The sequence below is a fragment of the Odocoileus virginianus genome, chromosome 19 (genome assembly GCF_023699985.2).
Source record: "Odocoileus virginianus isolate 20LAN1187 ecotype Illinois chromosome 19, Ovbor_1.2, whole genome shotgun sequence".
NCBI lineage: Eukaryota > Metazoa > Chordata > Mammalia > Artiodactyla > Cervidae > Odocoileus > Odocoileus virginianus.
In genome coordinates, this window is record NC_069692.1 from 18,486,523 (window position 1) to 18,499,716 (window position 13,194).

A 13,194-nucleotide genomic window follows, 5' to 3' on the forward strand; every position below is an offset into this window, starting at 1 on the left:
TTTTCCTAAATAAGGAGTTTGGTACTGTCGACTGAAAAAATATGCACTCCCTATAAGTTGAGACTTAGGTTTTATTTGGTGAATTTTCTGAGGACTTAAGCCCAGGAGACAGGTCTTCAGGGAGCTGTAAAAGGGAGTATTCTGAAGAAGTAAGGGAGCAACCAGGATATACAGGCATTTTGCAAAAACAAATTGGGTAAACATCAAAAGATTTCTGCTGATTAAACAAAAAATAAATATCCCAGGTTAATGAATTTAATAAATACATAAAGCATTTATATATGGGAAGATACAAGAGTCTTGGGTCATTGAAGTCATTCCTTTGACATGCTCGTTAACTATCTAGGGTTAGTATCCTGTTTTTCTCCATTCTGAATCCCCTGAAGTTACACAGTCTTGACTACAGTGGCTGATAGCTTGATGGCTGCAACATTCTCTGTTTACTGATAAGGCAGGTAACATTCTTCATTCACAGAACCTGATAAACAGCTGTCACCTTCTCTTACAATAGCGCTCAAAACTCACTTTTTAATTCCAAAATATCACTGAGAAGTATCAGCAATATGGAAGAATAAATGGTTATTTCATCATAAAATCTTATATAATCATCATTACATTTTCCCAGAATTGCATAATACTTGAAATCCATAAAGTGCTTATAAAAATGTGACGGACATTTAACACTTGTTCTTTTTCCCCCTTTAAAAAAAATTATTTTTTATTGAAGGAAAATTGCTTTACAGAATTTTGCTGGTTTCTGTCAAACTTCAAGATGAATCAGCCATAGGTATACATATATCCTCTCCCTTTTGAAACTCCCTCCCATCTCCCTTCCCATCCCAGCCCATTTTCCCCCTTTTAATTTAAACTTTGTACCTATTATTGGACATGTATACACTGCTATATTTTAAATGAATAGCCAACAAGAATCTACTGTATAGCACACGGACTCTGCTTGGATGGGAGGGGAGTTCAGGGGAGAATGGATACATGTGTATTTATACACATGTATTCCTTTGCTGTGCATGTGAAACTATCACAACATTGCTTGTTCATCGGCTATACCCTATTACAAAATTAAAGTTTTTTAAAAATTAAGTTATCTAATGTCTTAAGACTTGAAAATAATGTGACCTTTGGGTTATGTTACTATTATATAAACATGTTTTAAAAGTAAAAATCTAGAGGCATCCCCTAAATTTGACATCCATGCATTGATATACTCATCTATATGTTTCTCTTAATATATAGTTTTGAGGGAGATGGTGAGAACTCACTAAGCTGTAAAGAGATCTGTCACTTGGAAATGATCTTTTTTATTGTCAAGTTAACCTGTGCGTACACACAATGGTATCTTTTCTCTGGACTTGTGATTCTGGGAAAGTTCATTTTAATCTTACTGTTATTACCTGATATGATTGTTTCTTCTGGGATACAGTGTATGCAGAAAATCAGTTTAGAATGTGCACCTTGTCTCCAAAAGCTTTTGCTCATCCTTCTCTGTAAGCAAGGGCTTTAATATCCTTCATCTTAACTCAGAGGTGCTGTTTACCACTGACAGTCCACTCATTTCTTTAGGTAAAATGAAAACAATTAACCAATAAACTGAAGACCTCTCACTGTATACAGATATCCTTAAAACAGAACTAACAGATGTGCCCTTAGATGCCAAGAACTCAAATAAGAGGCAGACACTCCACTCATTCTAAAACTGCATGGAAATGATTACAATTAGCTTTGAAAACAAGTCCACACACTTGAAGTCCAAAAATAATTGTAGCATTTTGTGTAGAGCTTTCATTTTATTAATGATGCACTTGGCAGAGGAAATGCTTATTTCCTGGTGCTGAAGATTAGGGAAAAGTTTGCAAGGACAGTTATAGTCTATGTCAGGAGTCAGTAAACTAGTATATCTGGCAGTTGCCTTGTTTTGTAAATAAAGTTTTATTGGAAGACAGCCATGTCCATGGCAGAGTTGAATAGTTGTGAAGACTGTCTGGCCCACAAAGTCTGAAGTATCTGTTACAGATCTGTTCTTTTATAGAACTGCTTGTGAACCCCTGTGGATGTAGACACATCAACAAATACACATACAGATACAAAAATATAGTATATGATGATGACATCTCACAATTTTAGTTTGGGTTGATTTGCAAATAATAAATCTGAATATTAGATATGATTTTTCTGTAAATAGAATAAATTTCTTAGCAAATTTTCAACCCTTGATGTGAGTTCCATTTTTCTCATCTTCCATGACAACATATACAGTTATTATGTTATTGAACTGGTTTCTAATATCCATCCCTAGGCAATTCATCAACTCAAAGAATGACTCAAAACAGTGACTTGCTATTGTGGGATCTAAATGTTTAACTTTTCAGCTGGTGTCATCAACTTGAGATCTAGAGTCCATATCAGTCAAAAGCTTTTTGCTTCCTATGTAAACATTCCTAAATAACATTCAGTGTAGAAAACTGAAGTTCAACCTCTAATTTGTTTTTTGTAGAAGTAAGCCTGCATGCATGTGCATGATAAGTTGCTTCAGTGATGTCCGACTCTTTGTGACCCTATGGACTGTAGACTGCCAGGCTCCTCTGTCCATGGGATTCTCCAGGTAAGAATACTGAAGTGGGTTTCCAAGCCCTTCTCCAAGAGATCTTCCAGACCCAGGGATCAACCTGCATCTTTTGCATGTCCTGCACTGGCAGGCAGTTTCTTTACCACTAGTGCCATCTGGGAAGCCCAGAAGTAAACCTAACATTGAATAAATTATTGCAAACACCTACTGTGCCAGGCACTGTACCAGATATCAGGGATGCAGCAGAGAAGGAGATGTGCATGGTCTTTATCATGGGAACTTAGGACTTACTTCTAACACAAGGCGGGACTTTCATTTAAAGTTGGGACTGGTTAGTGCACAAAGACAACACCAATACAATCCATAACTGCTGAGACTTCCAGAGCAATGGGAGACAGCTCTACTCCTGCTCAAAAGTGCCTGGTTCCATGAAACATCAAGAAGGAACCACATGTGACACTAGTAGCCAAAATTTACATTCAAGTTACACTGAGTTACATTGCTAAATGAGAAGGCCTGCAGAGTGGTTTACAATGTATTTATTAAAAAAAAAAAAAACATAGCCTAAAATATATTTAAATAAGGAAGAAACTACATGTATGGCTAAGTTAGTGTTTAGCAATGTAAGAGTGAAGAGTTTTAGTTATGTACAAAGAATGAGGTAAACAGAAACAGAGAAACCATTTAATTTGCTGTACGTGTTTGTCAATTAACACTGAGAATAAGCCACTTATTAACATCAACTTCTAATCAGTGTCTCATCGCAATTTTGTCCCATTTTTCAATAGCACTTTTGCAGTGACTATAGTCTCCCTTCTTTAAGGTACTTGACTATAATCTACTGGAAAATGTTCCTCATGAATGGACAAATTGCACTGTGGGCAGCCTGGACAACCGTGCATGCCAGCTTCCTGATGTGAACAGTGATGAAACTAAGCCAAATAAGAGATTAATCAAGATGAGGAATTCAGAAAAGAAGAGCTGGCATTTCAGAGACCGGTGGTACAGCAAATGTAGTAAGTATGGAGATATTACATAGAGACTATATTGATAGAGATTAGCTATTAAAATAATCACAATATAAAAACAGGAAACAGAAGTCAGGAAATAAAGAAAGGATAGCATTGAATTATCTCTTATAGAGGGAAGTAAATAAAAACTCTCAAAACTTTAAGCATAGTCTTTTAAAAAATAAATCTCCCATCTGCAGTAGCCCCTAAAGATGTGTAGAGTGATGTTTCAGCTTTAGTCAAGACAATGTCTGAGCCAATCTTTGTTCTTTATCTTAGCAAACTGATGCTCTGGTTTCTGTGACCCCATCCATGAGAGATGGATCCATACAGGTCTGCTGACAAAATTAGGTGTCTGAGAATGTAGGAGGGGGCGATGGTATGCACCATGATGAAAAACACACCCCACACATTCTCTCGGAAGACAGCTAGCTGGTTTTTCCTGGCTATGCTCCAGTCCAACCACAAGCCTTTCCATTTGAAACTTCTGCATCACTATTAGCTCATTCTGTTCTTCCTTACAGCTTGTCCTGATGAGACGAGTTCAAAATATCTGCTTATGATGTGGAGTTTATGAATAGATTCGTGTAGCTGGAATTTTGACTTCTGGTTATAATTTTGGATCTCCCTCATAATTTATCCCCAACTTCTCTAATTCTTTCAATATTTCTGGTAAATGGAAATTGCTCATGCGCCAGAGACTGGCTACCTGCTCACTAAACCTCTTTTACTTCCATTCCACACAAACAGTTTGACTACATTTCCCAGCCTCCCTTGCAATAGAGTGTGGCCACATGACTGAGTTCCAGCCAATAGAATGAGGAGGAAGTTATGTAGCCCATAAAGTCTCTAGGCTATCTCACAGAGAGCCCTGAAGAGGACTGCAAGAGCCTGGCCCAGGAGCCCGCAAATTTTTTCTTAAGGGGCCAGACAGTAAATATTTTAGGCTTGGGTTATACAGACCCTGTCACAACTCCTCGGTGCTGCCAAAAGCAGCCATGAATAACATACAAAGAAATGGACATGGCTATAGTCCAATAAAATTATATTTACAAAAATGGGAGGCTGGCTCACAGTCCATAGTGTTTGATCCTTGCTCCAGAGGATGGCAGAGCCACAAGATGGAAGGAGCCTGGGATCCTGAACGGCTGCCTGGTGAGCCCTCCTTCCCACCCATGAGAGCACTTGCTCTAATTCAGCAAGACAGAAACCTTAGGAGACACTACACTGAGTTTTTGGGCAGAGGGAAACGAAGTCCAAGCATTCATTGCTCTCACTATCTGCTATTTCATGTGAAACACTTTGATGCCTCAGTGAAGCTGGTTTCTCCAATTCTCTACTCACCAGTCACAGTTTAAAAAAAATATGAAGTCATAAAGGCAGTGTCAGTTTTTAAATCTATCATTTATAATTGCATCAGGGATAATGAACTTAAAATTCACAGCCTTTTTAAGATGCTGTTCTCACAAAAAGAAATATAACTGGTCACATATGTGGCTATTTTTCTAAATAAGATGTGCAGTATTGCTTTATGCTTATTGGTTGCAATGGGCTGGAGCTGCCTGCCCCGGCTTTTCAAGTGCAGTTCCATTGCTGAAATTGCTTACTGTCGCCAAGGATCAACAGGGTTGCTTGGCTGCAGATTCAGATCCATGGCTAATGAAAGATTCCACTCTTGATGCAATCTCTGCAAACTCTGGCACTGAAACTCAGATGTTAAGGATGCTCGAAATTGCTGGTCTATTCAAGTTTCAGTGGTTTGGAATCTCATCCTTTGCATTAATCCGCCTGGTGATTTTTGCTGTTCTTGTCACCTTTATTTATAAATAAAGAGTTAAGAGCTGAAACAGTGCTTGGAGCATTGCAGGCGTAGAACACACAAACATTTGCTGAATGAAGTTCTTTTAAATTTAGTGCATAACAATATATTATAAAATTAGCCCTACATTCAGAGTTATTAAACTTTTCTCGCCAAGTCTCCTATAACAACAACAACAAAACCAGTAAGAGAAACCGGCACATGTTGGGGGGTAATTTTTAGTGACTGACAGAGAGGGTCAGGTTGAATCAGGGAGCTTGACACCTGTCCTCATAGGATGTAATCTGGATTGCTTGAATAGTCAGTTGGCGATGTAAGAAACTTTTCTGATTATTTGTCAAAAATAACTCATGGCAATTACAAAAAATTAAGCTGGTTTAAAAACGAGACTAAAACATACCAATAAAGTTCTAAGTGTGTTTAAAAATGAGACTAAAAATGTGGTTAAAATGTGGTTTAAAATGCATCCACGTTGGATGCATGAGACAAGTGCTCAGGGCTGGTGCACTGGGAAGACCCAGAGGGATGGGATGGGGAGGGAGGTGGGAGGGGGGATCAGGATGGGGAATACATGTAAATCCACGGCTGATTCATGTCAATGTATGGCAAAAACCACTACAATATTGTAAAGTAGCCTCCAACTAATAAAAATAAATGGGAAAAAAAATAAAAAAGCATTTCATAAAAAAAACACATTAAATTGTTTATGTCAAAAAAAAAAATGAGACTAAAACATACAGATAAACTTCTAAATGTGATTCATAGGAATCACATTACCCAGAATAAAGTGGCCTTCTTGGACAAATAGTTTTGAAAACTCTCCCTTTTTCAGTAGTGAATTTTTGGGTGGTATAAACATCTTCCTGATGTAAGTGTGTAACTTCTATGAAGCCCTTACTTTCCTGAAATATTACTCTTGCATTAGAATCACCTGTGGCTTCATGCTGCTCCATCTGGGGAACGAGGTAAGCCAATGGACTAAGTGGAGTATTTTCAAAGGGGACTTAGGCTTTACAGTGTTCATTATTTTTCTTTATCAATTTTTTTATTTATTTTGATAAAGTGAAAAAAATAATCACCTCTTATGAAGTTACTCTCAAGTTTAACCATTACAGCAGTTCTGGAGCAATATTAAGCCTTGATAAGGTAATAGCAGGATGAAGTGAAGTAAGCCATTTTCTATTTTAAATATCAGGCAAAAGGGAATATCCTGTATGTTCAACACTGGCTACTTTTTTTCCTGAAGAATATTCAGTACATAATGGAATATCATGAAAGAATAATTGATATTTTATTTTAACATTTGAATTTTTTAAATTTATGGTATCATCTAAAAATTCTACTGTAATGAAGGAATCAAGGAAGTCAGTTGAAAATGACTAATATAATATTTTAAAAAATTTTATGCATGAGATCCAGTTCTGCCTTTTCAGATAAGGAATAAGAAAAATCTCAAACAAAATTGTTTAAAGCTACATATCCAGTTATAAAATCTGACTGTTTAAGAGCAGCATCCTAAAAATTGAATGAGAGAGAGATTACTAATCCTGAACTATATACTTTCACTCAGAGAAATACATCACCACTGGTCACCATTCAAAAATTATGTAATGCCTTCAAAGGCTCCCTAAGGAAAGTCTAATCACCTTGAAGTTTGGAGAGAATAAATAACAGGATCAAAACACTTAAATAATAAAGAGAAACCACAAGTTAAACCTAGGCTCCTTTGGCTTTGCAGCCCAAGCTCATTTTGCCACACCAGACAGCTGAATTCATGCTTGACACAGCAGACACTGAAGTAATCTTCCCACCCAATTCATTATCTCACCACCTGATGTAGTGTTTTCTTTCTTAAAGTCACATATCAACAGGCAACATAACTACTTTAAAAAGCAGCTGGGAAATTCAGCAAAGCACAGTGTGTATAGATAGGTGGAGGGTGGCTTCACTGCCCAGAATCAGCTTCCAAAGAGCACATTCGCATGTCCCAGGTGGTCCAGCTTGAAGCCAATGTACCCTTACTTGTCTTGGGGTAAGTTATTAATGGGCCTCCTGCAGCAGGCGGAATAATCGACTCCCCAAAATGTTCACATCCTAATCCCTGAAAGCTGTGAATACATTACCTTATGTGGTAAAAGGGGGCTTTGCATATGTGATGAAGATAAGCATTTTGAGATGGTGACATTATTCTGGATTATCTGGGTGGGTCCAATATAATCACTTGAGTCCTTATAAGGGAACACATGAATGGCAGAGTCAGATCTGAAGATGCTGCAGTGCTGGATTTGAAGATGGAGGGAGGGGCCACGAGCCAAGGAATGCAGGTAACCTCCAGAAGCTGGAAAGGACAAGGAAACAGATTCTCCCCTAGAGTCTCCAGAAACCACACAGCTCTGCTAACTCTTGATTTCAACCCGGTGAGACTTCTGACCTTTACTGAAGTGAAAGTGTTAGTTGCTCAGTCATGTCCGGCTCTTTGTGACCACATGGACTATAACCTGCCAGGCTCCTCTGTCCATAGAATTCTCCAGGAAAGAATACTGGAGTAGGTTGCCATTCCCTTCTCCAGGGGATCTTCCTGATCTAGGGATCAAATGCAGGTCTACTGCATTGCAGGCAGATTCTTTACTGTCTGAGCCACTAGCGAAGTCTCTGACCTCTAGTACTGTAAGTTAATAAATCTGTGTTGTTTTTAGCTACTAAGTACATGCTAATTTGTTACAGCCATCATAGGGATACTCCTTCAATTTCAAAAGGGTTTTTGTGTTCAGTCAATAAGGGGATAGAGTTCATAACTGGTCAAGCTTTGACCTGGAAAAGCCATGACACCATCAACTTGAAAACTTCCCATGCAAATCTCTTCCTAGGTTTGGTTTTAGGGAATCTCTGAGGTCCAACAGAGCTCATCTCTTGTAATTTCCAAGGACTGCTGTGGATTTACTGTTCTGGATTCCATAGCATTGGTGTAATAAAGAAGAGAAACATGACCACTTCTCAAAAGTCTCATAAAATTAGAGTCTGAAAGAACTCTATACCATGTAGACAGCCTAATTCATAATTAAGTCCTTTGCTTCCTTGAGATGTGGGTCTTTATTGCCCAGTCAGCACAAGAAGCAGAGAAGCTGCAGACAGTGGACTGGTGGGCGGGGAAGGGAATGGATTTTTTCCAAGGATAGAAAGCAAAAAAAAAGCAAATAATCAATGTAGGGCAGGAGAGCTTCATTTAATTATTTAGTTCTGCCTGGGTAAGCAACATATGTGAGCAAAAAGCCCTCCTCTCTCAACTGGTAGATATTTATAACCAGACCAGAGGTTGTTCAAAGACATCATGATGAGCTGAAAGAACAAACTCTAACTGCAGACTGTAGTAAAACTAAATGAGATCCCAGAGGTCACGGGTTAATCGTCAGAACTGAAGAGTGAGTCCCCTCCACAGCAACCATCTCACATTCTTTTTTTTTTTTAATTGTAGGCTAATTACTTTACAATATTGTGGTGGTTTTTGCCATACATTGACATGAATCAGCCATGGGTGTACATGTGTTCCCCATCCTGAACCCCCCTCCCACACATCTCACATTCTTGTCCCACTTCCTCCAGTGAGGGGAACTCCCAAGACAGTTTATTCTACTTTCAGGTGACTATTAACAAGGTCTCTTTCTGTTTCACTACAATCTTATAACCTTCACCCTCTGGTCCTGATGCCACTTGCTTGCAGCCACATACAGTAATTCTGAACAAGCGACTCTCAATTCTGGTCACACACCAAGATCAATTGTTGTTCAGTCACTAAATCATGTCTAACTCTTTGTGACCCTATGGACTGCAGTCCACCAGGCTTCCCTGTCCTTCACCATCTGCCAGAGTATGCTCAAACTCATCAAACTCATGTCCATGGAGTTGGCGATGTCATCCAACCATCTCAATTGGGTGGGGGTGGGGGGTCCTTAACAAATCTAAAGCCCAGGCTGCACTGCCAACTGCCAAAATACAGAATCAGTGAGTGGGACCCAAGCATCAGTATTTAAAAAACTCTCCAGGTGATTCCAACATGTAATCAAGGTTGAGGGGTGCCACTTTAAGCTCTCTTCAACACTACACTCTAAATCAAGACACCCTGACCTGAAATGAATCTTCTCTTCCTTAGACTGTGACTTTTTCATTTTTTTGAAAAATTTTTTAAAATTTTTATTTATTTTTTTTTCGTTTATTTTTATTAGTTGGAGGCTAATTAGTATACTAACGCATATATATGGAATTTAGAAAGATGGTAACGATAACCCTATATGCAAAACAGAAAAAGAGACACATGTACAGAACAGACTTTTGGACTCTGTAGACTGTGACTTTTAACCATCTCTTTAGAGCAGACACTGTGAGGCAACTGCCAGTCATTACTAAACCCTGGAGAAGAGTGGTATCTGAAACCACCTGGGAAGGCTTGGTGGCCCAAAGGCCATGGTGGGCTTGAATTGGTTCCTTTTCATGGTTTTAAAAGTACGTGTGTGTGCGCTAAGATGCTTCAGTCATGTCTGACTCTTTGAGACCCTATGGACTGTAGCCCAACAGGCTCCTCTGTCCATGGGATTCTCCAGGCAAGAATAGTGGAGTGGGCTGCTATGCCCTCCTCCAGGGGATCTTCCCAACCCAGGGATCGAACCCGCCTCTCTTAAGTCTCCTGCTTTGGCAGGTAGGTTCTTTACCACTAGCACCACGTGGAAAGCCCTTTAAAAGTATAACAGATAGATAAATTGGAATTCATCAATATTAAAAATTTTTGTGCTTCCAAGGACACTAACAAGAAAATGAAAACACAACCACAGAGTGGGAGAACCACAAGCCCAGTAATTGTACTCTTGGGTGTTTATTTCAGAGAAAAGAGAACTTGGTTCATTCAAGAAGTTGTACATGAGTGTTCAGAGCAGCTTCATATGTAATAGCCTCAAACAGAAAAAACCCAGAGTCTTTCACTGAGTCTGTGGTTAAATAAATTTTGGTATAACCGTGCCATGGAACAGTACTCAGCAATAAAATAGAATGAGCTACTGATATAGATATCTGGATGAATCTTCAGATGATTATGCTGAAAAATTATGCTATGAAAAGAGTCGATCCCCAAAGGTTACATACTGTATTATTCCATTTACATGCCATTCTCAAAGTGACAAATTTAGAGAAATGGAGAATACATTTGTGGTTTCAAGGTGTTAATGAGGTGAGTGAGCACTAAGTAGGTATGTTTATAAAAAGGCAATAAGGACACGTGTGGGGATGGAAATGTTCTGTTTGTTAATTTAACTGGGTCAGTGTTAATATCCTGATACTATACCACAGTTTTGGAAGACGTCACCAATGAGCGAAACTAGATAAAGGGTAAATGGGAATTCTCGTATTATTTCTTAAAACTTGTAGATTCAAAATTGTGAACCTATAACTTTGTCTTGAAAGTTTGATTTTTAAAAAAACAATAGGAATGAATTTTAAATAGAGAAAACACCTATTGTGTTGAACCAATTTTGCCTTAAGGGAATTTATCTGTTAAACTGTAACCAAATATATGTGTACAGTGCAAAGCATTGTTTTAAGAATTAAAAAACTTCTATGACTCCTCCAAATTGGTGAATCCAGGCATATCATTTCCAGATAACACAGGTTCCCTTCTGATGGCATGATGAGAGGTCTGACGTGACTTCCTCTTCTCCTGAGTTACTTCTCCTAAATTAGCAGTAACATAAATGGTAAGTGGAGAAGATGGACTTTGAAGGGTTAGAATTTACCTGGTTCATCAACCTTCTCAGCTCCTGATGTTTGTTTATGTAGAGAGCCCCAAGTCTAACCAAATGAAGTGTGAAGAGTGACAGACTCAAGCAGGCACAAACACTATTCAGGTACCCCTTCCAGGTATTTGTTCTCACAATCAGAGAACATCAGCCTCACTGGCAGCAGACTCCCCCAGAAGATTCCCAGATACAGATTCTGTGGCCCCAGGGCTATGGACCAGGAATCTGCATTTTTAGCAGTTCCCCTGGTGAAAGCAGACTTTCTGAGCACTGCCTTGAGGGATGCTGACAGCTGAGCTGGATCTGGAATGCCCAAGAGCTGACCGCAGTCCTGCATAAAAACAATACGCTTCGGTCATCTTCCTTTAAGGACGATGAAAGGGATTCTTCTAGTTCAAGAGTTTATAAAGAGGATTACAGGAGGAAGTGCTGAGATTGGAACTCACGCTGAGGAATGGATTAGATGTGGATGCTTAGTTGTAGAGGAAAGAAGAAAAACGGCAGCCACTGCGCTGTGCTGGTGAGACCCCAGCTTGGGGGTTGCTTGGGGGTGATTCTGAGGGAAAGGGGTCCTACCAGCACTGTGGTGGGGAGCAGTGGGAGGAACATGCTGTGATTTTGCATTTTACCCTTATGAGAACCAGGGTGCACTCAAGACTTAGAGGTTGCACCAAGCAGAGAAAATGAAATACTAACAATGTATCAATGCTATCCAACAATACACAGTTTCTTGAAGCTGCCATTGTTGCCTCAAGGCTGGGCAGAAGGTTCCAAGTAAAGCAGCGACTTCAGCATTTTATCTCTTATCTGCTGCCACAGCCGCTTTCTCCACCTTTCCTCTTCCAGATCTGCTTCTGGTCCTTGCAGCTGCCAACCCTGTTGGTGACCTCCTTCCCACCTGTGTCTGCTCTTCCTGGTCTGTTTCTTGGCTATGATTTGGCTTAGCACGGTAATATTTCTGACGATTTGCTTCTGCTGCTTTGCCTCTGGACCTCTAAAGTATATACTTGCTCCAGCTCAGCACTTCTCTGGGAACCTCCCAACCCAGTGTGACCTGATTGAAGATGCCCCGCCCACTAAGATGCCCCCTCCACTGGCCAAACCCGTGAGAAGGTGATATTAACTATAATGCCACTGATAAGGCACTTGGCTAGAAGTGGCCATAGCAATGCCTCTTTCCTTTTGCCTGTCCTAGTTTGGTCTTATGTGTTAGCTGTCCCGTGCATGCTTGCTAAGTCATGTCAGTCATGTCCTACTCTTTGCGACCCGATGGACTGTAGCCCACCAGGCTCCTCTGTCCATGGGATTTTTCAGGTAAGAATACTGGAATGGGTTGCCATATTCTTCCCCAGGGGATCGTCCCAACTCAGGGATCGAACCCAAGTTTCTTACGTCTCCTGCACTGGCAGGCAGGTTCTTTAAAACTAGTGCCAACTGGGAAGCCCTTGGATATCCCATACTTGTCCCATTTCACACTTGTCATAATCCCTGCTGACTAGTTATAGGACTAGTTAAGGAATGGCAAGTGGGTCTCTTCTCACATACCAATTCTAGCCAGTTGTTAATGAATCAGTTAGTATAGCATTTAAAAGACAGCATCTGATAGCCTAGCTCAGGGAACCATAGCCAGTCAAATCATGCCTATCTTGGCTGAGGATATGGGTAGAGTCTTACACTTGAAGAGACAGCTATCTTTGGACTAAATGATTTCTTCTTTCCTTTAGGGCTGATAAATTAACTGCAACTGCTTCGTAGTATCTCTTTGCATTCCTTTACTGAAACCTTGGTCTTTTAATAAAGAAACTATTTTGAATGCATTAGCATTTTCCATTCATATTTACTATGAAAATATATGCAAAATAGAAACTGCAGGAACTGTGTCTTTTCTCCAAAGAGAATACACTCCTCAGGTGCCTTTGTCAGAATCCATTTGGCAGTTATAGTTTGGGAACTGGATGTCTTCCGAGCTTTAGGTTGGAAAAGGAGTAAGCTTCTAGGGTGAAC

General features: G+C 39.6%; 1 protein-coding gene across 1 annotated transcript in view; it reads right to left on the reverse strand.

Annotated features, from left to right (window-relative positions):
- The window catches only part of SLC35F1 (solute carrier family 35 member F1), a 409,920-nt gene that overhangs the window by 25,310 nt on the left and 371,416 nt on the right, over positions 1-13,194 (reverse strand). The window lies entirely within an intron of this gene.